Source organism: Ambystoma mexicanum, chromosome 6q, assembly GCF_040938575.1.
Source record: "Ambystoma mexicanum isolate Mex_15411 chromosome 6q, UKY_AmexF1_1, whole genome shotgun sequence".
Classification (NCBI taxonomy): domain Eukaryota; kingdom Metazoa; phylum Chordata; class Amphibia; order Caudata; family Ambystomatidae; genus Ambystoma; species Ambystoma mexicanum.
Window position 1 is genome coordinate 898,212,075 of NC_090937.1, and position 22,958 is coordinate 898,235,032.

Below are 22,958 nucleotides of genomic sequence, written 5' to 3' on the forward strand. Positions count from 1 at the left end.
ATTTGAGACGCTCTGCCGACCGGCACAACATACAGATATGGGCCTTGGGTGTCCAAGCCACCGGGGAAAACAGTGAACCCCATGCATTTCCGAAAAGAGGACACTCGTGGGAATCCGCATAGGTATGATATGCCCAAATCGCCCCAGAATTTATTACCCAGACACCCCCGCAAAGTCCAAAATGTTGGGAAAAAAAAGCATTTTCGGCACATTTCGCTCAGCTCACCCATTGAAACAGGCCCCCAATGACACATGGCCTACCATCCCGCATTCCCACAGGTGTCCCAATGAAAACGGTACCTCACATGTGTGGTTGCACCTACCTGGCCGCCAAGGGTAAAGCCTAAAACACAAGTAACCCCAAGTCTGTTTTCTGACCGGAATTTGAGACGCTCTGCCGACCGGCACAACATACAGATATGGGCCTCGGGTGTCCAAGCCACCGGGGAAAACAGGGAACCCCATGCATTTCTGAAAAGAGGACACCCGTGGGAATCCGCAGAGGTATGATATGCCCAAATCGCCCCAGAATTTATTACCCAGACACCCCCCCGCAAAGCCCGAAATGTGGGAAAAAAATGCATTTTCCGCACATTTTGCTCGGCTCACCCATCGAAACACCCTCCCAACAGCACATGGCCTACCGTCCCGTATTCCCATAGGTGTCCCAATGAAAACGGTACCTCACATGTGTGGGTGCACCTACCTGGCCGCCAAGGGGAAAGCCTAAAACACAAGTAACCCAGGTCTGTTTTCTGACCGGAATTTGAGACGATCTGCTGACCGGCACAACATACAGATATGGGCCTTGGGTGTCCAAGCCACCAGGGAAAACAGGAAACCTCATGCATTTCCGAAAAGAGGACACCTGTGGGAATCCGCAGAGGTATAATATGCCCAAATCGCCCAAGAATGTATTGCCCAGACACCCCCGCAAAGTCGGAAATGTGCGGAAAAAAATGCATTTACCGCGAATTTTGCTCGGCTCACCCATCGAAACACACCACCAACAACACATGGCCTACCGTCCCGCATTCCCACAGGTGTCCCGATGAAAACGGTACCTCACATGTATGGGTGCACCTACCTGGCCGCCAAGGGGAAAGCCTAAAACACAAGTAACCCAAGTCTGTTTTCTGACCGGAATTTGAGACGATCTGCTGACCGGCACAACATACAGATATGGGCCTTGGGTGTCCAAGCCACCAGGGAAAACAGGAAACCCCATGCATTTCCGAAAAGAGGACACCCGTGGGAATCAGCAGAGGTATGATATGCCCAAATCGCCCCAGAATGTATTACCCAGACTACCCCCGCAAAGTCTGTAATGTTGGGAAAAAAACACATTTTCCCCCTATTTGGCTCGGCTCACCCATCGAAACACACGCCCAACAACACATGGCCTACCGTCCCGCGTTCCCATAGGTGTCCCGATGAAAACGGTACCTCACATGTGTGGGTGCACCTACCTGGCCGCCAAGGGGAAAGCCTAAAACACAAGTAACCCCAAGTCTGTTTTCTGACCGGAATTTGAGACGCTCTGCCGACCGGCACAACATACAGATTTGGGCCTTCGGTGTCCAAGCCAGCAGGGAAAACAGGAAACCTCATGCATTTCCAAAAAGAGGACACCTGTGGGAATCCGCAGAGGTATAATATGCCCAAATCGCCCAAGAATGTATTGCCCAGACACCCTCGCAAAGTCGGAAATGTGCGGAAAAAAACTCATTTACCGCAAATTTTGCTCGGCTCACCCATCGAAACACACCCCTGACAACACATGGCCTACCGCCCCGCGTTCCCACAGGTGTCCCGATGAAAATGGTAACTCACATGTAGTGGTGCACCTACCTGGCCGCCAAGGGGAAAGCCTAAAACACAAGTAACCCCAAGTCTGTTTTCTGACTGGAATTTGAGACGCTCTGCCGACCTGCACAACATACAGATATGGGCCTTGGGTGTCCAAGCCACCGGGGAAAACAGGAAACCCCATGCATTTCCTCAAAGAGGACACCTGTGGGAATCCACAGAGGTATGATATGCCCAAATCGCCCCAGAATTTATTACCCAGACACCCCCGCAAAATCCGAAATGTGGGGAAAAAAATGCATTTTCCGCACATTTCTCTGGGCTCACCCATCGAAACACGCCCCTAACAGCATATGGCCTACCGTCCCGTGTTCCCACAGGTGTCCCGATGAAAACAGTACCTCACATGTGTGGGTGCACCTACCTGGCCGCCAAGGGGAAAGCCTAAAACACAAGTAACCCCAAGTCTGTTTTCTGACCTGAATTTGAGACGCTCTGCCGACCGGCACAACATACAGATATGGGCCTCGGGTGTCCAAGCCACCGGGGAAAACAGGGAACCCCATGCATTTCCGAAAAGAGGACACCCGTGGGAATCCGCAGAGGTTTGATATGCCCAAATCGCCCCAGAATGTATTACCCAGACACCCCCGCAAAGTCCAAAATGTGGGAAAAAAAATGCATTTTCCGCACATTTCGCTGGGCTCACCCATCGAAACACGCCCCCAACAAGACATGGCCGACTGTCCGCGTTCCCACAGGTGTCCCGATGAAAACGGTACCTCACATGTGTGGGTGGACCTACCTGGCCGCCAAGGGGAAAGCATAAAACACAAGTAACCCCAAGTCTGTTTTCTGACCGGAATTTGAGACGCTCTGCCGACCGGCACAACATACAGATATGGGCCTCGGGTGTCCAAGCCACCGGGGAAAACAGGGAACCCCATGCATTTCTGAAAAGAGGACACCCGTGGGAATCTGCAGAGGTATGATATGCCCAAATCTCCCCACAATGTACTACCCAGACACCCCCGCAAAGTCTGAAATGTGGGAAAAAAAACACATTTTCCGCACATTTCGCTTGGCTCACCCATTGAAACACGCCCCCAACAACACATGGCCTACCGTCCCACGTTCCCACAGATGTCCCGATGAAAACGGTACCTCGCCCCAGAATGTATTACCGAGACATCCCCACAAAGTCTGAAATGTTGGAAAAAAAACACATTTTCCCCCTTTTTGGCTCGGCTCACCCATCGAAACAGACCCCCAACAACACATGGCCTACCGTCCCGCATTTCCACAGGTGTCCCAATGAAAACGGTACCTCACATGTGTGGGTGCACCTACCTGGCCGCCAAGGGGAAAGCCTAAAACACAAGTAACCCCAAGTCTGTTTTCTGACGGGAATTTGAGACGCTCTCCGACCGGCACAACATACAGATATGGGCCTTGGGTGCCCAAGCTACCGGGGAAAACAGTGAACCCCATGCATTTCCGAAAAGAGGACACCGGGGTGAATCCGCAGAGGTATGATATGCCCAAATCGCCCCAGAATTTATTACCCAGACACCACAGCAAAGTCTGAAATGTGGGGGGAAAAACGCGTTTTCCGCACATTTCGCTCGGCTCACCCATCGAAACACTCCCCGAACAACATATGGCCTACCTTCACGCATTCCCACAGGAGTCACGATGAAAACGGTACCTCACATGTGTGGGTGCACCTACCTGGCCGCCAAGGGAAAAGCCTAAAACACAAGTAACCCCAAGTCTGTTTTCTGACCGGAATTTGAGACGCTCTGCCGACCGGCACAACATACGGATATGGGCCTCGGGTGTCCAAGCCACTGGGGAAAACAGGGAACCACATGCATTTCCAAAAAGAGGATACCCGTGGGAAACCACAGAGGTATGATATGCCCAAATCGCCCCAGAATTTATTACCCAGACACCCCAGCAAAGTCTGAAATGTGGGGGGAAAAACGCGTTTTCCGCACATTTCGCTCGGCTCACCCATCGAAACACTCCCCGAACAACATATGGCCTACCGTCCCGCGTTCCCACAGGTGTCCTGATGAAAACGGTACCTCACATGTGTGGGTGCACCTACCTGGCCGCCAAGGGGAAAGCCTAAAACACAATTAACCCCAAGTCTGTTTTCTGACCGGAATTTGAGACGCTCTGCCGACCGGCACAACATACAGATATGGGCCTTGGGTGTCCAAGCCACCGGGAAAACAGTGAACCCCATGCATTTCCGAAAAGAGGACACTCGTGGGAATCCGCATAGGTATGATATGCCCAAATCGCCCCAGAATTTATTACCCAGACACCCCCGCAAAGTCCAAAATGTTGGGGAAAAAAAGCATTTTCGGCACATTTCGCTCAGCTCACCCATTGAAACAGGCCCCCAATGACACATGGCCTACCATCCCGCATTCCCACAGGTGTCCCAATGAAAACGGTACCTCACATGTGTGGTTGCACCTACCTGGCCGCCAAGGGTAAAGCCTAAAACACAAGTAACCCCAAGTCTGTTTTCTGACCGGAATTTGAGACGCTCTGCCGACCGGCACAACATACAGATATGGGCCTCGGGTGTCCAAGCCACCGGGGAAAACAGGGAACCCCATGCATTTCTGAAAAGAGGACACCCGTGGGAATCCGCAGAGGTATGATATGCCCAAATCGCCCCAGAATTTATTACCCAGACACCCCCCCGCAAAGCCCGAAATGTGGGAAAAAAATGCATTTTCCGCACATTTTGCTCGGCTCACCCATCGAAACACCCTCCCAACAGCACATGGCCTACCGTCCCGTGTTCCCATAGGTGTCCCAATGAAAACGGTACCTCACATGTGTGGGTGCACCTACCTGGCCGCCAAGGGGAAAGCCTAAAACACAAGTAACCCAAGTCTGTTTTCTGACCGGAATTTGAGACGATCTGCTGACCGGCACAACATACAGATATGGGCCTTGGGTGTCCAAGCCACCAGGGAAAACAGGAAACCTCATGCATTTCCGAAAAGAGGACACCTGTGGGAATCCGCAGAGGTATAATATGCCCAAATCGCCCAAGAATGTATTGCCCAGACACCCCCGCAAAGTCGGAAATGTGCGGAAAAAAATGCATTTACCGCGAATTTTGCTCGGCTCACCCATCGAAACACACCCCCAACAACACATGGCCTACCGTCCCGCATTCCCACAGGTGTCCCGATGAAAACGGTACCTCACATGTATGGGTGCGCCTACCTGGCCGCCAAGGGGAAAGCCTAAAACACAAGTAACCCAAGTCTGTTTTCTGACCGGAATTTGAGACGATCTGCTGACCGGCACAACATACAGATATGGGCCTTGGGTGTCCAAGCCACCAGGGAAAACAGGAAACCCCATGCATTTCCGAAAAGAGGACACCCGTGGGAATCAGCAGAGGTATGATATGCCCAAATCGCCCCAGAATGTATTACCCAGACTACCCCCGCAAAGTCTGTAATGTTGGGAAAAAAACACATTTTCCCCCTATTTGGCTCGGCTCACCCATCGAAACACACGCCCAACAACACATGGCCTACCGTCCCACATTCCCATAGGTGTCCCGATGAAAACGGTACCTCACATGTGTGGGTGCACCTACCTGGCCGCCAAGGGGAAAGCCTAAAACACAAGTAACCCCAAGTCTGTTTTCTGACCGGAATTTGAGACGCTCTGCCGTCCGGCACAACATACAGATTTGGGCCTTCGGTGTCCAAGCCAGCAGGGAAAACAGGAAACCTCATGCATTTCCGAAAAGAGGACACCTGTGGGAATCCGCAGAGGTATAATATGCCCAAATCGCCCAAGAATATATTGCCCAGACACCCCCGCAAAGTCGGAAATGTGCGGAAAAAAACGCATTTACTGCAAATTTTGCTCGGCTCACCCATCGAAACACACCCCTGACAACACATGGCCTACCGCCCCGCGTTCCCACAGGTGTCCCGATGAAAATGGTAACTCACATGTATGGGTGCACCTACCTGGCCGCCAAGGGGAAAGCCTAAAACACAAGTAACCCCAAGTCTGTTTTCTGACTGGAATTTGAGACGCTCTGCCGACCGGCACAACATACAGATATGGGCCTTGGGTGTCCAAGCCACCGGGGAAAACAGGAAACCCCATGCATTTCCTCAAAGAGGACACCTGTGGGAATCCACAGAGGTATGATATGACCAAATCGCCCCAGAATTTATTACCCAGACACCCCCGCAAAATCCGAAATGTGGGGAAAAAAATGCATTTTCCGCACATTTCTCTGGGCTCACCCATCGAAACACGCCCCTAACAGCATATGGCCTACCGTCCCGTGTTCCCACAGGTGTCCCGATGAAAACAGTACCTCACATGTGTGGGTGCACCTACCTGGCCGCCAAGGGGAAAGCCTAAAACACAAGTAACCCCAAGTCTGTTTTCTGACCTGAATTTGAGACGCTCTGCCGACCGGCACAACATACAGATATGGGCCTCGGGTGTCCAAGCCACCGGGGAAAACAGGGAACCCCATGCATTTCCGAAAAGAGGACACCCGTGGGAATCCACAGAGGTTTGATATGCCCAAATCGCCCCAGAATGTATTACCCAGACACCCCCGCAAAGTCCAAAATGTGGGAAAAAAAATGCATTTTCCGCACATTTCGCTGGGCTCACCCATCGAAACACGCCCCCAACAAGACATGGCCGAATGTCCGCGTTCCCACAGGTGTCCCGATGAAAACGGTACCTCACATGTGTGGGTGGACCTACCTGGCCGCCAAGGGGAAAGCATAAAACACAAGTAACCCCATGTCTGTTTTCTGACCGGAATTTGAGACGCTCTGCCGACCGGCACAACATACAGATATGGGCCTCGGGTGTCCAAGCCACCGGGGAAAACAGGGAACCCCATGCATTTCTGAAAAGAGGACACCCGTGGGAATCTGCAGAGGTATGATATGCCCAAATCTCCCCACAATGTACTACCCAGACACCCCCGCAAAGTCTGAAATGTGGGAAAAAAAACACATTTTCCGCACATTTCGCTTGGCTCACCCATTGAAACACGCCCCCAACAACACATGGCCTACCGTCCCACGTTCCCACAGATGTCCCGATGAAAATGGTACCTCGCCCCAGAATGTATTACCGAGACACCCCCACAAAGTCCGAAATGTTGGAAAAAAAACACATTTTCCCCCTTTTTGGCTCGGCTCACCCATCGAAACAGACCCCCAACAACACATGGCCTACCGTCCCGCATTTCCACAGGTGTCCCAATGAAAACGGTACCTCACATGTGTGGGTGCACCTACCTGGCCGCCAAGGGGAAAGCCTAAAACACAAGTAACCCCAAGTCTGTTTTCTGACGGGAATTTGAGACGCTCTCCGACCGGCACAACATACAGATATGGGCCTTGGGTGCCCAAGCCACCGGGGAAAACAGTGAACCCCATGCATTTCCGAAAAGAGGACACCGGGGTGAATCCGCAGAGGTATGATATGCCTAAATCGCCCCAGAATTTATTACCCAGACACCCCCGCAAAGTCCGAAAAGTGGGGAAAAAACACATTTTCCGCACATTTTGCTCGGCTCACCCATCGAAACACGCCCCCAACAACACATGGCCAACCGTCCCATGTTCCCAGAGATGTCCCGATGAAAACGGTACCTCATATGTGTGGGTGCACCTACCTGGCCGCCAAGGGGAAAGCCTAAAACACAAGTAAACCCAAGTCTGTTTTCTGACCGGAATTTGAGACGCTCTGCCGACCGGCACAACATACAGATATGGGCCTCGGGTGTCCAAGCCACTGGGGAAAACAGGGAACCCCATCCATTTCTGAAAAGAGGACACCCGTGGGAATCCACAGAGGTATGATATGCCCAAATCGCCCCAGAATTTATTACCCAGACACCCCCGCAAAGTCCAAAATGTTGGGAAAAAAAAGCATTTTCGGCACATTTCGCTCAGCTCACCCATTGAAACAGGCCCCCAATGACACATGGCCTACCATCCTGCGTTCCCACAGGTGTACCGATGAAAACGGTACCTCACATGTGTGGTTGCACCTACCTGGCCGCCAAGGGAAAGCCTAAAACAGAAGTAACCCCAAGTCTGTTTTCTGACCGGAATTTGAGACGCTCTGCCGAACGGCACAACATACAGATATGGGCCTTGGGTGTCCAAGCCACCGGGGAAAACAGGAAACCCCATGCATTTCCTCAAAGAGGACACCCGTGGGAATCCGCAGAGGTATAATATGCCCAAATCGCCCCAGAATTTATTACCCAGACACCCCCGCAAAATCCGAAATGTGGGAAAAAAAACACATTTTCCGCACATTTCGCTCGGCTCACCCATCGAAACATGCCCCCAACAGCACATGCGCTACCGTCCCGTGTTCCCACAGGTGTCCCGATGAAAACGGTACCTCACATGTGTGGGTGCACCCACCTGGCCGCCAAGGGGAAAGCCTAAAACACAAGTAACCCCAAGTCTGTTTTCTGACCGGAATTTGAGAAGCTCTGCCGACCGGCACAACATACAGATATGGGCCTCAGGTGTCCAAGCCATCTGGGAAAACAGGGAACCCCATGCATTTCTGAAAAGAGGACACCCGTGGGAATCTGCCGAGGTATGATATGCCCAAATCACCCCAGAATGTACTACCCAGACACCCCTGCAAAGTCTGAAATGTGGGAAAAAAAACACATTTTCCGCACATTTCGCTCGGCTCACCCATTGAAACACACCCCCAACAACACATGGCCTACCATCCCACGTTCCCACAGGTGTCCCGATGAAAACAGTACCTCACATGTGTGGGTGCACCTACCTGGCCGCCAAGGGGAAAGCCTAAAACACAAGTAAACCAAAGTCTGTTTTCTTACCGGAATTTGAGACGCTCTGCGACCGGCACAACATACAGATATGGGCCTCGGGTGTCCAAGCCACCGGGGAAAACAGTGAACCCCATGCATTTCTGAAAAGACGACACCTGGGTGAATCCACAGAAGTATGATATGCCTAAATCGCCCCAGAATGTATTACCCAGACACCCCCGCAAAGTCCGAAATGTGGGGAAAAAACACATTTTCCGCACATTTTGCTCGGCTCACCCATCGAAACATGCCCCCAACAGCACATGGCCTACCGTCCCGTGTTCCCACAGGTGTCCCGATGAAAACGTTACCTCACATGTGTGGTTGTACCTGTCTGGCTGCCAAGGGGAAAGCATAAAACACAAGTAACCCCAAGTCTGTTTTCTAACCGGAATTTGAGAAGCTCTGCCGACCGGCACAACATACAGATATGGGCCTCGGGTGTCCAAGCCCCCGAGGAAAACAGGGAACCCCATGCATTTCCGAAAAGAGGACACCCGTGGGAATCCGCAGAGGTATGATATGCCCAAATCGCCCAAGAATATATTACCCAGACACCCCCGCAAAGTCCGAAATGTGGGTAAAAAATGCATTTTCCGCACATTTTGCTCGGCTCACTCATCGAAACACGCCCCCAATAGGACATGGCCTACCGTCCCATGTTCCCATAGGTGTCCCGATGAAAATGGTACCTCACATGTGTGGGTGCACCTACCTGGCCGCCAAGGGGAAAGCCTAAAACACAAGTAACCCAAGTCTGTTTTCTGACCGGAATTTGAGACGATCTGCTGACCGGCACAACATACAGATATGGGCCTCGGGTGTCCAAGCCACCGGGGAAAACAGGGAACCCCATGCATTTCCGAAAAGAGGACACCCGTGGGAATCCGCAGAGGTATGATATGCCCAAATCGCCCCAGAATGTATTACCCAGACACCTCCGCAAAGTCTGTAATGTTGGAGAAAAAACGCATTTTCCCCCTATTTGGCTCGGCTCACCCATCTAAACACACCCCCAACAACACATGGCCTACCGTCCCGCATTCCCACAGGTGTCCTGATGAAAACGGTACCTCACATGTGTGGGTGCACCTACCTGGCCGCCAAGGGGAAAGCCTAAAACACAAGTAACCCCAAGTCTGTTTTCTGACCGGAATTTGAGACGCTCTGCCGACCGGCACAACATACAGATATGGGCCTTGGGTGTCCAAGCCACCAGGGAAAACAGGAAACATCATGCATTTCCGAAAAGAGGACACCTGTGGGAATCCGCAGAGGTATAATATGCCCAAATCGCCCCAGAATTTATTACCTAGACATCCCCGCAAAGTCGGAAATGTGGGGAAAAAAACGCATTTACCGCAAATTTTGCTCGGCTCACCCATCGAAACAGGCCCCCAACAGCACATGGCCTACCGTCCCGTGTTCCCACAGGTGTCCCGATGAAAAGGGTACCTCACATGTGTGGGTGCACCTACCTGGTTGCCAAGGGGAAAGCCTAAAACACAAGTAACCCCAAGTCTGTTTCCTGACCGGAATTTGAGACGCTCTGCCGACCGGCACAACATACAGATATGGGCCTCGGGTGTCCAAGCCACCGGGGAAAATGGGGAACCCCATGCATTTCCGAAAAGAGGACACCCGTGGGAATCCGCAGAGGTATGATATGCCCAAATCGCCCCAGAATGTATTACCCAGACACCCCCGCAAAGTCCGAAATGTGGGAAAAAAAACGCATTTTCCACACATTTCGCTGGGCTCACCCATCGAAACACGCCCCCAACAAGACATGGCCTACCGTCCCACGTTCCCACAGGTGTCCCGATGAAAACAGTACTTCAAATGTGTGGGTGCACCTACCTGGCCGCCAAGGGGAAAGCCTAAAACACAAGTAACCCCAAGTCTGTTTTCTGACCGGAATTTGAGACGCTCCGCCGACCTGCACAACATACAGATATGGACCTCGGGTGTCCAAGCCACCAGGGGAAACAGGAAACCCCATGCATTTCCGAAAAGAGGACACCCGTGGGAATCCGCAGAGGTATGATATGCCCAAATCGCCCCAGAATGTATTACCCACACACCCCCGCAAAGTCTGAAATGTTGGAGAAAAAAAAACATGTTCCCCCTATTTGGCTCGGCTCACCCATCGAAACACACCCCCAACAACACATGGTCTACTGTCCCGCGTTCCCACAGGTGTCCCGATGAAAACGGTACCTCACATGTATGGGTGCACCTACCTGGCCGCCAAGGGCAAAGCCTAAAACACAAGTAACCCCAAGTCTGTTTTCTGACCGGAATTTGAGACGCTCTGCCGACCGGCACAACATACAGATATGGGCCTTGGGTGTCCAAGCCACCGGGGAAAACAAGAAACCCCATGCATTTCCTCAAAGAGGACACCCGTGGGAATCCGCAGAGGTATAATATGCCCAAATTGCTCCAGAATATATTAACCAGACACCCCCGCAAAATCCGAAATGTGGGAAATAAAATGCATTTTCCGCACATTTCGCTCGGCTCACCCATCGAAACACGCCCCCAACAGCACATGGCCTACCGTCCCGTGTTCCCACAGGTGTCCAGATGAAAACAGTACCTCACATGTCTGGGTGCACCTACCTGGCCGCCAAGGGGAAAGCCTAAAACACAAGTAACCCCAAGTCTCTTTTCTGACCGGAATTTGAGACGCTCTGCCGACCGGCACAACATACAGATATGGGCCTCGGGTGTCCAAGCCACCGGGGAAAACAGGGAACCCCATGCATTTCCGAAAAGAGGACACCCGTGGGAATCTGTAGAGGTATGATATGTCCAACTCGCCCCAGAATGTACTACGCAGACACCCCCGCAAAGTCCGAAATGTGGGGGAAAAAAAAACACATTTTCCGCACATTTCGCTCGGCTCACCCATTGAAAAATGCCCCAACAACACATGGCCTACTGTCCCACGTTCCCACAGGTGTCCCGATGAAAACGGTACCTCACATGTGTGGGTGCACCTACCTGGCCGCCAAGGGGAAAGCCTAAAACACAAGTAACCCCAAGTCTGTTTTCTGATCGGAATTTCAGATGCTCTGCGACCGGCACAACATACAGATATGGGCCTTGGGTGTCCAAGCCACTGGGGAAAACAGTGAACCCCATGCATTTCCGAAAAGAGGACACTGGGTGAATCCGCAGAGGTATGATATGCCTAAATCGCCCCAGAATTTATTACCCAGACACCCCCGCAAAGTCCGAAATGTTGGGAAAAAACACATTTTCCACACATTTCGCTCGGCTCACCCATCAAAACACGCCCACAACAGCACATGGCCTACCGTCCCGTGTTCCCACAGGTGTCCCGATGAAAACGGTACCTCACATGTATGGGTGCACCTACCTGGCCGCCAAGGGGAAAGCCTAAAACACAAGTAACCCCAAGTCTGTTTTCTGACCGGAATTTGAGACGCTCTGCCGACCGGCACAACATACAGCTATGGGCCTCGGGTGTCCAAGCCACTGGGGAAAACAGGGAATCCCATGCATTTCCAAAAAGAGGACACCCGTGGGAATCTGCAGAGGTATGATATGCCCAAATCGCTCAAGAATTTATTACCCAGACACCTCCGCAAAGCCCAAAATGTGGGAAAAAAATGCATTTTCCGCACATTTTGCTCGGCTCACCCATTGAAACACGCCCACAACAGCACAAGGCCTACCGTCCCGTGTTCCCATAGGTGTCCCGATGAAAATGGTACCTCACATGTGTGGGTGCACCTACCTGGCCGCCAAGGGGAAAGCCTAAAATACAAGTAACCCAAGTCTGTTTTCTGACCGGAATTTGAGACGATCTGCTGACCGGCACAACATACATATATGGGCCTCGGGTGTCCAACCCACTGGGGAAAACAGGGAACCCCATGCATTTCCGAAAAGAGGACACCCGTGGGAATCCGCAGAGGTATGATATGCCCAAATCGCCCCAGAATGTATTACCCAGACACCCCTGCAAAGTCTGTAATGTTGGAAAAAAAAACGCATTTTCCCCCTATTTGGCTCGGCTCACCCATCGAAACACACCCCAACAACACATGGCCTATTGTCTCGCGTTCCCACAGGTGTCCTGATGAAAACGGAACTTCAAATGTGTGGGTGCACCTACCTGGCTGCCAAGGGGAAAGCATAAAACACAAGTAACCCCAAGTCTGTTTTCTGACCGGAATTTGAGACGCTCTGCCGACCGGCACAACATACAGATATGGGCCTCGGGTGTCCAAGCCACCAGGGGAAACAGGAAACCCCATGCATTTCCGAAAAGAGGACACCCGTGGGAATCCGCAGAGGTATGATATGCGCAAATCGCCCCAGAATGTATTACCCAGACACCCCCACAAAATCTGAAATGTTGGAAAAAAAAAACATTTTCCCCCTATTTTGCTCGGCTCACCCATCGAAACACACCCCCAACAACATGGCCTACCATCCCGCGTTCCCACAGGTGTCCCGATGAAAACGGTACCTCACATGTATGGGTGCACCTACCTGGCCGCCAAGGGGAAAGCCTAAAACACAAGTAACCCCAAGTCTGTTTTCTGACCGGAATTTGAGACGCTCTGCCGACCGGCACAACATACAGATATGGGCCTTGGGTGTCCAAGCCACTGGGGAAAATAGGAAACCCCATGCATTTCCTCAAAGAGGACACCCATGGGAATCTGCAGAGGTATAATATGCCCAAATCGCCCCAGAATTTATTACCCAGACACCCCCGCAAAATCCTAAATGTGGCAAAAAAATGCATTTTCCGCACATTTCGCTCAGCTCACCCATCGAAACACGCCCCCAACAGGACATGGCCTACCGTCCCGCGTTCCCACAGCTGTCCCGATGAAAACGGTACCTCGCCCCAGAATGTATTACCGAGACACCCCCACAAAGTCCGAAATGTTGGAAAAAAAACACATTTTCCCCCTTTTTGGCTCGGCTCACCCATCGAAACAGACCCCCAACAACACATGGCCTACCGTCCCGCGTTTCCACAGGTGTCCCGATGAAAACGGTACCTCACATGTGTGGGTGCACCTACCTGGACGCCGAGGGGAAAGCCTAAAACACAAGTAACCCCAAGTCTGTTTTCTGACTGGAATTTGAGACGCTACGCCGACCGGCACAACATACAGATATGGGCCTCGGGTGTCCAAGCCACCGGGGAAAACAGGGAACCCCATGCATTTCCGAAAAGAGGACACCCGTGGGAATCCGCAGAGGAATGATATGCCCAAATCGCCCCAGAATGTTTTACCCAGACACCCCCGCAAAGTCCGAAATGTAGAAAAAAAAATACGCATTTTCCGCACATTTTGCTGCGCTCACCCATCGAAACACGCCCCCCAACAAGACATGGCCTACCGTCCCGCGTTCCCACAGGTGTCCCGATGAAAATGGTACTTCAAATGTGTGGGTGCACCTACCTGGCTGCCAAGGGGAAAGCATAAAACACAAGTAACCCCAAGTCTGTTTTCTGATCGGAATTTCAGATGCTCTGCGACCGGCACAACATACAGATATGGGCCTTGGGTGTCCAAGCCACTGGGGAAAACAGTGAACCCCATGCATTTCCGAAAAGAGGACATTGGGTGAATCCGCAGAGGTATGATATGCCTAAATCGCCCCAGAATTTATTACCCAGACACCCCCGCAAAGTCCGAAATGTGGGGAAAAAACACATTTTCCACACATTTCGCTCGGCTCACCCATCAAAACACGCCCACAACAGCACATGGCCTACCGTCCCGTGTTCCCACAGGTGTCCCGATGAAAACGGTACCTCACATGTATGGGTGCACCTACCTGGCCGCCAAGGGGAAAGCCTAAAACACAAGTAACCCCAAGTCTGTTTTCTGACCGGAATTTGAGACGCTCTGCCGACCGGCACAACATACAGCTATGGGCCTCGGGTGTCCAAGCCACTGGGGAAAACAGGGAATCCCATGCATTTCCAAAAAGAGGACACCCGTGGGAATCTGCAGAGGTATGATATGCCCAAATCGCCCAAGAATTTATTACCCAGACACCTCCGCAAAGCCCAAAATGTGGGAAAAAAATGCATTTTCCGCACATTTTGCTCGGCTCACCCATTGAAACACGCCCACAACAGCACATGGCCTACCGTCCCGTGTTCCCATAGGTGTCCCGATGAAAATGGTACATCACATGTGTGGGTGCACCTACCTGGCCGCCAAGGGGAAAGCCTAAAACACAAGTAACCCAAGTCTGTTTTCTGACCGGAATTTGAGACGATCTGCTGACCGGCACAACATACATATATGGGCCTCGGGTGTCCAACCCACTGGGGAAAACAGGGAACCCCATGCATTTCCGAAAAGAGGACACCCGTGGGAATCCGCAGAGGTATGATATGCGCAAATCGCCCAAGAATGTATTACCCAGACACCCCCACAAAATCTGAAATGTTGGAAAAAAAAAACATTTTCCCCCTATTTTGCTCGGCTCACCCAACGAAACACACCCCCAACAACATGGCCTACCATCCCGCGTTCCCACAGGTGTCCCGATGAAAACGGTACCTCACATGTATGGGTGCACCTACCTGGCCGCCAAGGGGAAAGCCTAAAACACAAGTAACCCCAAGTCTGTTTTCTGACCGGAATTTGAGACGCTCTGCCGACCGGCACAACATACAGATATGGGCCTTGGGTGTCCAAGCCACTGGGGAAAATAGGAAACCCCATGCATTTCCTCAAAGAGGACACCCATGGGAATCTGCAGAGGTATAATATGCCCAAATCGCCCCAGAATTTATTACCCAGACACCCCCGCAAAATCCTAAATGTGGGAAAAAAATGCATTTTCCGCACATTTCGCTCAGCTCACCCATCGAAACACGCCCCCAACAGCACATGGCCTACCGTCCCGCGTTCCCACAGCTGTCCCGATGAAAACGGTACCTCGCCCCAGAATGTATTACCGAGACACCCCCACAAAGTCCGAAATGTTGGAAAAAAAACACATTTTCCCCCTTTTTGGCTCGGCTCACCCATCGAAACAGACCCCGAACAACACATGGCCTACCGTCCCGCGTTTCCACAGGTGTCCCGATGAAAACGGTACCTCACATGTGTGGGTGCACTTACCTGGACGCCGAGGGGAAAGCCTAAAACACAAGTAACCCCAAGTCTGTTTTCTGACTGGAATTTGAGACGCTATGCCGACCGGCACAACATACAGATATGGGCCTCGGGTGTCCAAGCCACCGGGGAAAACAGGGAACCCCATGCATTTCCGAAAAGAGGACACCCGTGGGAATCCGCAGAGGAATGATATGCCCAAATCGCCCCAGAATGTTTTACCCAGACACCCCCGCAAAGTCCGAAATGTAGAAAAAAAAAACGCATTTTCCGCACATTTTCCTCGGCTCACCCATTGAAACATGCCCCCAACAACACATGGCCTACCGTCCTGCATTCCCACAGGTGTCTCGAAGAAAAGGATGCCTCACATGTGTGGGTGCACCTACCGGGCCGCCAAGGGGAAAGCCTAAAACCCAAGTAACCCCAAGTCTGTTTTATGACCGGAATTAGAGACGCTCTGCCGACCGGCACAACATACAGATATGGGCCTTGGGTGTCCAAGCCACCGGGGAAAACAGGGAACCCCATGCATTTCCAAAAAGAGGACACCCGTGGGAATCCGCAGAGGTATGATATGCCCAAATCACCCCAGAATTTATTACCCAGTCACCACCGCAAAGTCCGAAATGTGGGGAAAAAAAAACATTTTTGGCACATTTTGCTCGTCTTTCCCATCGAAACATGCCCCCAACAGCACATGGCCTACCGTCCCGCGTTCCCACAGGTGTCCTGATGAAAACCGTACCTCACATGTGTGGGTGCACCTACCTGGGCGGGAAGGAATAAGGCTAAACCACTGCTACCCCCCCAAAGGGTTTGGGGAGCCAACCAACCTTTCGCCACTGCCCATTTTGTTCATGTGGGCAACCTACAGATTTGGGCCTAGGGTGTCGAAGCCAGCAAAGGAAACAGGGAACCCCATGCATTTACCAAAAGAGGACACCCTTGGGAATCCACAGAGGTCTGCCTTGCGCAAATTGCCCCAGTTTTTATTAGCCACAATTCCCGACAAAGTGTGATATTTGGTGGGGAAAAAACACAATGTTCACTTTGTCTGGGGTTCTGGGTAATACATTCTGGGCCGCTTCGCAATAGTCAGACCTCTGCGAATCTGGATGCTAGTCTCTGATTTCTGGCGTACGTAAGACCAGGTTGGCTAAGGTGAGCATACAAACTCTGGTTGTTAATAGTATGGAGGGAGGTTTGGTGTGTGTGTATTGGGCTGTTAGACTGCGAGAGTACACATGAATGGGTCAGGTGGAGTCTCGTGCCTAGTCTCATATTTCTGGCATGGATGGAGGGGGGCAGGGTAATTAGCGGAACTTTGCAATCTGTAATATGAGCATGAATGAAGTTTGCATGGAAATGTCTTGATCCAAGTCTATGGTTTTCTGAGGTGGGTAGTACATGGTTGATTGGAGGTAGGTTTAGTTGCAATGTGTTGAAGCCATAAGGCTGGGGCATTAAGATAAGGATTAGGAGCAGTCATGTTGGCAAATGTTTTTAGATCATACGCGCAAGGTAAGCACATCAGGGTGTCCAGATCAGAACCAAAAAAGAGAGCAGGACCTAAGATCTTAGTGTATTTTGGGTAAAGAGGTGAGCTGCACAAAGGGGCAGAGTAGGCTAGGCAGGAGGCAAGATAAATCTAAAGTCCGCAGCATTTTTACCGTCTGCACAAGATTGACTAGTAGGCATATAGAAATTTTGATAAGCTAGGGTTAGATGAAGGCAATTCACTAGAGATAGATCATGTTAGCTTAATGCTTAGGGGAAACCCTATTGCTGGTACAAGCTGTAATATGGAGTAATAGTGTCAATGGCAAAATACAATCATAAGATCAGCACATCAATGTCCAATCAATACAGCCATGAGCAAGAAAAAATCCCAATTGTAAATCAGTACCAACACAACGTAGTACCCAGAGTGGTAATTCAGGAAGCATAGAATTAGTCACACAAAATCAATCACAAGGAACAGAACACAGGCAGTGAGATGTTCAACGTGTAGTATCGGCTAAAATAAGTAATAGTAATGTCAAATAGCACATATAGGAGGGCGCACAACTTAGTTCTTAGAAGCAGAGGTTGAGGGAGTAATATAAGCATGCAGAAATGCAATAACCGCTATCCCAGCGATTTCTCTACGAGCAACACAGAGCCTGGAGTTAGGCATTACGTTAAGTGGCAACACAAAAATGACAAAGGTTGTGTGAACATAGGGGTAGCAGCGTTAATGGCTATGCTTGTTGTGGGTGTTGGCACAAAGGATACAGAGACCAATTACATAATGCACATGGAGTACAGAATGGGACAGTAGCACAAAGGAAGGAGCACTTGCGAGCAAACCTCAAAATCGGTTACGTGCCACATGTGAACAATGAGCAAATGCTGACAACAATGACAGAGAATCACACACTATAATGGGGTGCTGCGGGATGTACCAACAGACATTGATGTTGTAAGGGCTCACGCGGCAAGTGATGTACGTAGCAGGGGATAGTTAATGCGCTCTTGATACGAGCAACAGAGTACCTTATTGAAGTAGTCAGATGAGGGGTCCTCAGCTGCCATGTGCGGGGCAGGGTTTATGGCCGACTGCCGGAAAGGCGTGGACAGGCTGGGACAAGAAATCAGCCTGTGTGCCAGCCTTGGTGCGAGAGGCCGGCTAGCGCCTCCCGGTTGGCTATTGGCCCATATGATAACGAAGGTAGCCAATGGAGAATGATGGCAGACTAGGAGGGTCCAGGCACAGAGGAAATGTGCCTAAAGATGCAGGGTGGCCATCTTGGAAAGGGGGCAAACGAGATCCAAAATAATAGATCGTAACAAATTGGAACAATTAAGACTGCAGCACAAGGGTCATAGCAACATCTTAGGTTCAGTAGATGGAGAGGCAACAGAGCGCATTCAGAAGCGCTTCCCAGGGTAATGTATAACGATTCCTCGGCCAAAGGTAGATTGTGCTGAAAGGCCTACCTAAATGTAGGAGGAAGCTCTGGCTTCACTCCTTTGCGGTGCACTGCTCCTGTAGTGTTGTGGGGTGCTTCTACTCCTCCGGTGTGATGCTAATTAATCATCAATGACATTAGTGATGTCATCTTTGAAGTCATGGGTGTTAGCCCTTGCAGTGCACCGTGGTAGTGCGAGTTACGGTTGCATACCTTACCATAACTGGCAAACTTCTGGGGTTTTTCGGTTTTACCTGTAATCATAACGTCTCTGTAGGAACGTTTTTCCAATGAATTTCATAGGTTTTTTTGTAGTGCAACTTAACCATAACGTCCCTTTAACAACGTTTTTAGTTAGTTCATTTCATAGGTTTTTAGTAGGGCACTTTAACCTTAATGTTGCTTTAGGCTAGTTGTTTCAATAAAGGGGAAATGTTTGTAGTAGCGCAACTTTAACAAAGTGTTATTTTATTGAATTTCATAGGTTTTTAGTAGTGCAACTTAAACATACTGTCCATTTAACAAAGTTTTTCCTGTGATGATGATAGGTGTTTAGTAGGGCACTGTGAGCAGAACCTTCGTGTAGCATAGTTTTTTTAGTAAAGGAGATACGTTTTTAGTAGCGCAACTTAACCATAACGTCCCTTTAACAATGTTTTGTATTAGTGAATTTCATAGGTTTTTAGCAGGGCACTATAACAGAAACGTTGCTTAAGCATAGATTTTGCAGTGAAAGTGATATGTTTGTAGTACCCCTCCTTCACCATAACGTTCTTTTGCAATATGTGTTGTTACTTATTTGCATATGTGTTTAGTAGGCCATTGTAACCAGTACGTTGCTTTAGCATACTGTTCTCTGTAAAGGTAATATGTATTTAGTACTGCAATTAAACCATAACATCCCTTCAAAAACCTTTTGTCACTGATAGCTTGGCTGGCCTTCTCACTAACTTTTGAAAAGGCCAAATTGCCCTGTGTATCTATCCATTTGTCCTACCCCTTCTCTTGTCTAATAGTGTTGGTGTATCTTAAAAAAGAAAGGTGTGCATGTTAAGTGCTGGTCACACTGAGAGTGCTTTTTTTTGTGTTAACATAGCATGGTGAATGTGTGCCGGACATTTCTAGCCGGGATAGCTGCAGGTAAGTAATGTGGAAGTTTCCTATGCACACTGCACATGGCCGCCGTATGTGCAATCACAATGCAGGTATCCGTAGGACTGCAGTACTAGCCACATGGCCGCATGTTGGAAAGCTCTTTTAAGTACTTGTGGGAGCGCACGTTTATCCATTTCAGAACTATGTCCATGCTTAGGGCATCTTCTGAATGCTGGTAAGAGCTCCTCTGTCGCCAGCCCTACAGATTGATATGATAGGCTACTGAATTTCAACTACTGGTCACGACTATGTGGGTTGCTCTGCAAACCTACGAATATTTTGCTGCACCACGCCTGCCTGTTTGAGGCCCACTGGAAAACAAAGAACAGCAACTTCGAGTGTACAGTGGGCGTGCAAAATGTCACAATAGTTTGATGAATATGCTGCTGGCCTTTTCATGACCCGTAAAACAGACACACCTTCTCTGCACTGAGCACTATGCCGGAAAGTGTGAAGGGTTCCCCTGCGGGTCGTCGAGTTGGTGATAACATTTAACTGCAGTTGTGACATTTTGTAGTGAGTCTGTGAAATGCCAAAACTGGTGCAGCTTCGTCACTAACATAGTAGTGCATGTTAAGAAAAGCAAGCAAACAACAGAATTTTCGAAGAGTAAATAATAGCACTGGTAGTTAGAACAGTACTATAGTTGCATGGGTTGCGCTTAATACATATCTTCCTCCTGTATGTACTGAAGCTGCTTTTCTCCTTGCTGTAAGCATTGTTGTATTTCACAATTCATTCATCTCTGTGCATGCTAGTTCTATGGCTTATGGCGTTCCATGAACTGTCTATACCACTTGTGACAAGAACAGCAATGCAAGCATAAGGGACCATTTGGGGGGCAGCTACCCTGCTATAAATGTAGTAGGGTAATATCATGCACAGCATTCTGCACACAGACTGCGGCTGACAACAGGGGCACTCCTGTGCGGCAAGGCAGCGTTAAAAGACCCTTGTACGCCATATGCTGCGCTAATGATCCCTGCCTGCCAAAGGGCATTGTAGTGTGCATATACTGCAACCCGGTACTCTACCAAGGGAAGCTACTTTAAAGTGCTTGGGAAGAGCCAGTCCAGAAACATGACAATGAGTGCCGCCTATTTAAGTGAGGGCCACCCAACATGACCCTATCTGTACATGTCCCCTACGATATCCCTTTAGGTGGTGGCCCTTCCTTTCGGTCCTTCGGTGGTGTGTTTTACAAGACCAAAAGAAATAGTAATGAACTGGAAATGGAGAAAGGTAAGTAAAGAAACCTCCTTTCAGAGTGCAACAATTTAAGTGCTAATAAGGGGAGGCAGGGTGCCGTGCATTGTATACCTTCCACAGATTGTGTGCTAAATAGAAGGAACCATGGTATTGTGAAAACACTGCAGTCAAAATGGGAAGAAATGGGTGGCTGTTGAAAGAGATGTTTTACAGGTTGCAGTGCGTTTTCAAGGGTGCAAGTGCACAACACCTACCACAAACAGTACTCCTATACTCCCAATAAGGGCAGCAAAGCAATTTCTGTAGGCTGTGCAGCAAACGTAAATGCAGTAATTTTAAGAGGAACACTATTTGTGGGGAAAGCTCTTCCTAACAATGTGCTGCGCTTTCTCCATTTCAGGACCAAATGAAAATTATCGCGCTGACATGGGTGTCTGCATACTGGGATAAAAAATTATGCAGGAGATCGGAAGCAGACGCATGCCCTGGCCAAGTGCCTCCTTTAGAGCAAACAGCACTGAAAATGGTGTTACATGTTGTACAATTTTCCCTCCACAATGAACAACAATAATATCGGCGTGATCACGCGTCACCAAAGTCTCACACAGACAATCCAAAATCAATCACTTAATTGTAGGTACTTCATAAACGTACAAATCCACATGATACAATTCACAATCAGCTCCAAGTGGACTCTGTCTTCGATTTACTGTGAAGTAAAATATGTGGAACTCCCCCACAAAGAATACACTGTGGCTCATGCAACACACAGCCATAAGCACACCCTCTGCATTTTTCTCCACAAATATACTGTGTACCACAGTCAGTGCATGCACTCCACATCTAGAAACCTTATTGACCAATCCTGTGCCCTCCACAGGCACAAATAGGGTGTATGCCACACGTGCTACCCTGCAACTGTCACGATGTCTGCAGACTTTTCCAAGTGTGCACGCGCCGAAGTCAGGGAATTCATGTCAACCAGGATAGGGGATGCCGGTTGTAGTGGTGGCTCTCAAAACAGCCGTTTTGTATTTTTTTTAAAGGTGCTTCCAAAGAAACATTTTATTTTCGGGTTTTTATAAGTGTTTTTGTTTGTTGTACTTCGCCTCACATTCTTACATTAGCGTTTTCACTGCAGCCTGTACATTGGAAAACAAAATGCCATTGCCACTGGGCAACAGTGAAATGCCATTTCCATTGACAAGGTGCACATATTGATAACCAATGTTGTCATTCTCACAGGAGTACATCCCAGTAGCACGCAAGAAGTTACACATGCTTCTGTTTATAAGATGCCTTCCGACCTCTTGTTGCTGACAACGTTCATTGGAATATTTGTATACTGGACTTGGTGGTATACATGAGAAAAGCACCTTCGCAGTGGGAAAAATGTGCTTCATGCTTTCATCATCTTTTTGAGTTGACGGTACACACTTAAAAAGCTATGGAACCCAAAAGCAGTCATCCAAAGTGCAGGACCACAACGTGTACAGTAGCAGAAGTGGCCACTTTTTGACTTTCTGCAAGCAAATGGTCCAAGGTACGGACAACGACACTTCACCACAAAGCGTCCACTTCCTCCAAATTGAAATTGCCATTAAAGCCTCTTTCAATGGCATACTGGAGCAGATCTACCACAAAGGGATCACCCACTATGAAAACTGTGCTCCTCACCATCTCTAATAAAGAAAGAGAAGATTCAAGCTTTTGAACCCTCCGGTCCCCTGCACACTATTATGTGTTGGCTAAACCAACTACTATAACATTAAGGTAATAATGTCCATAAATAAA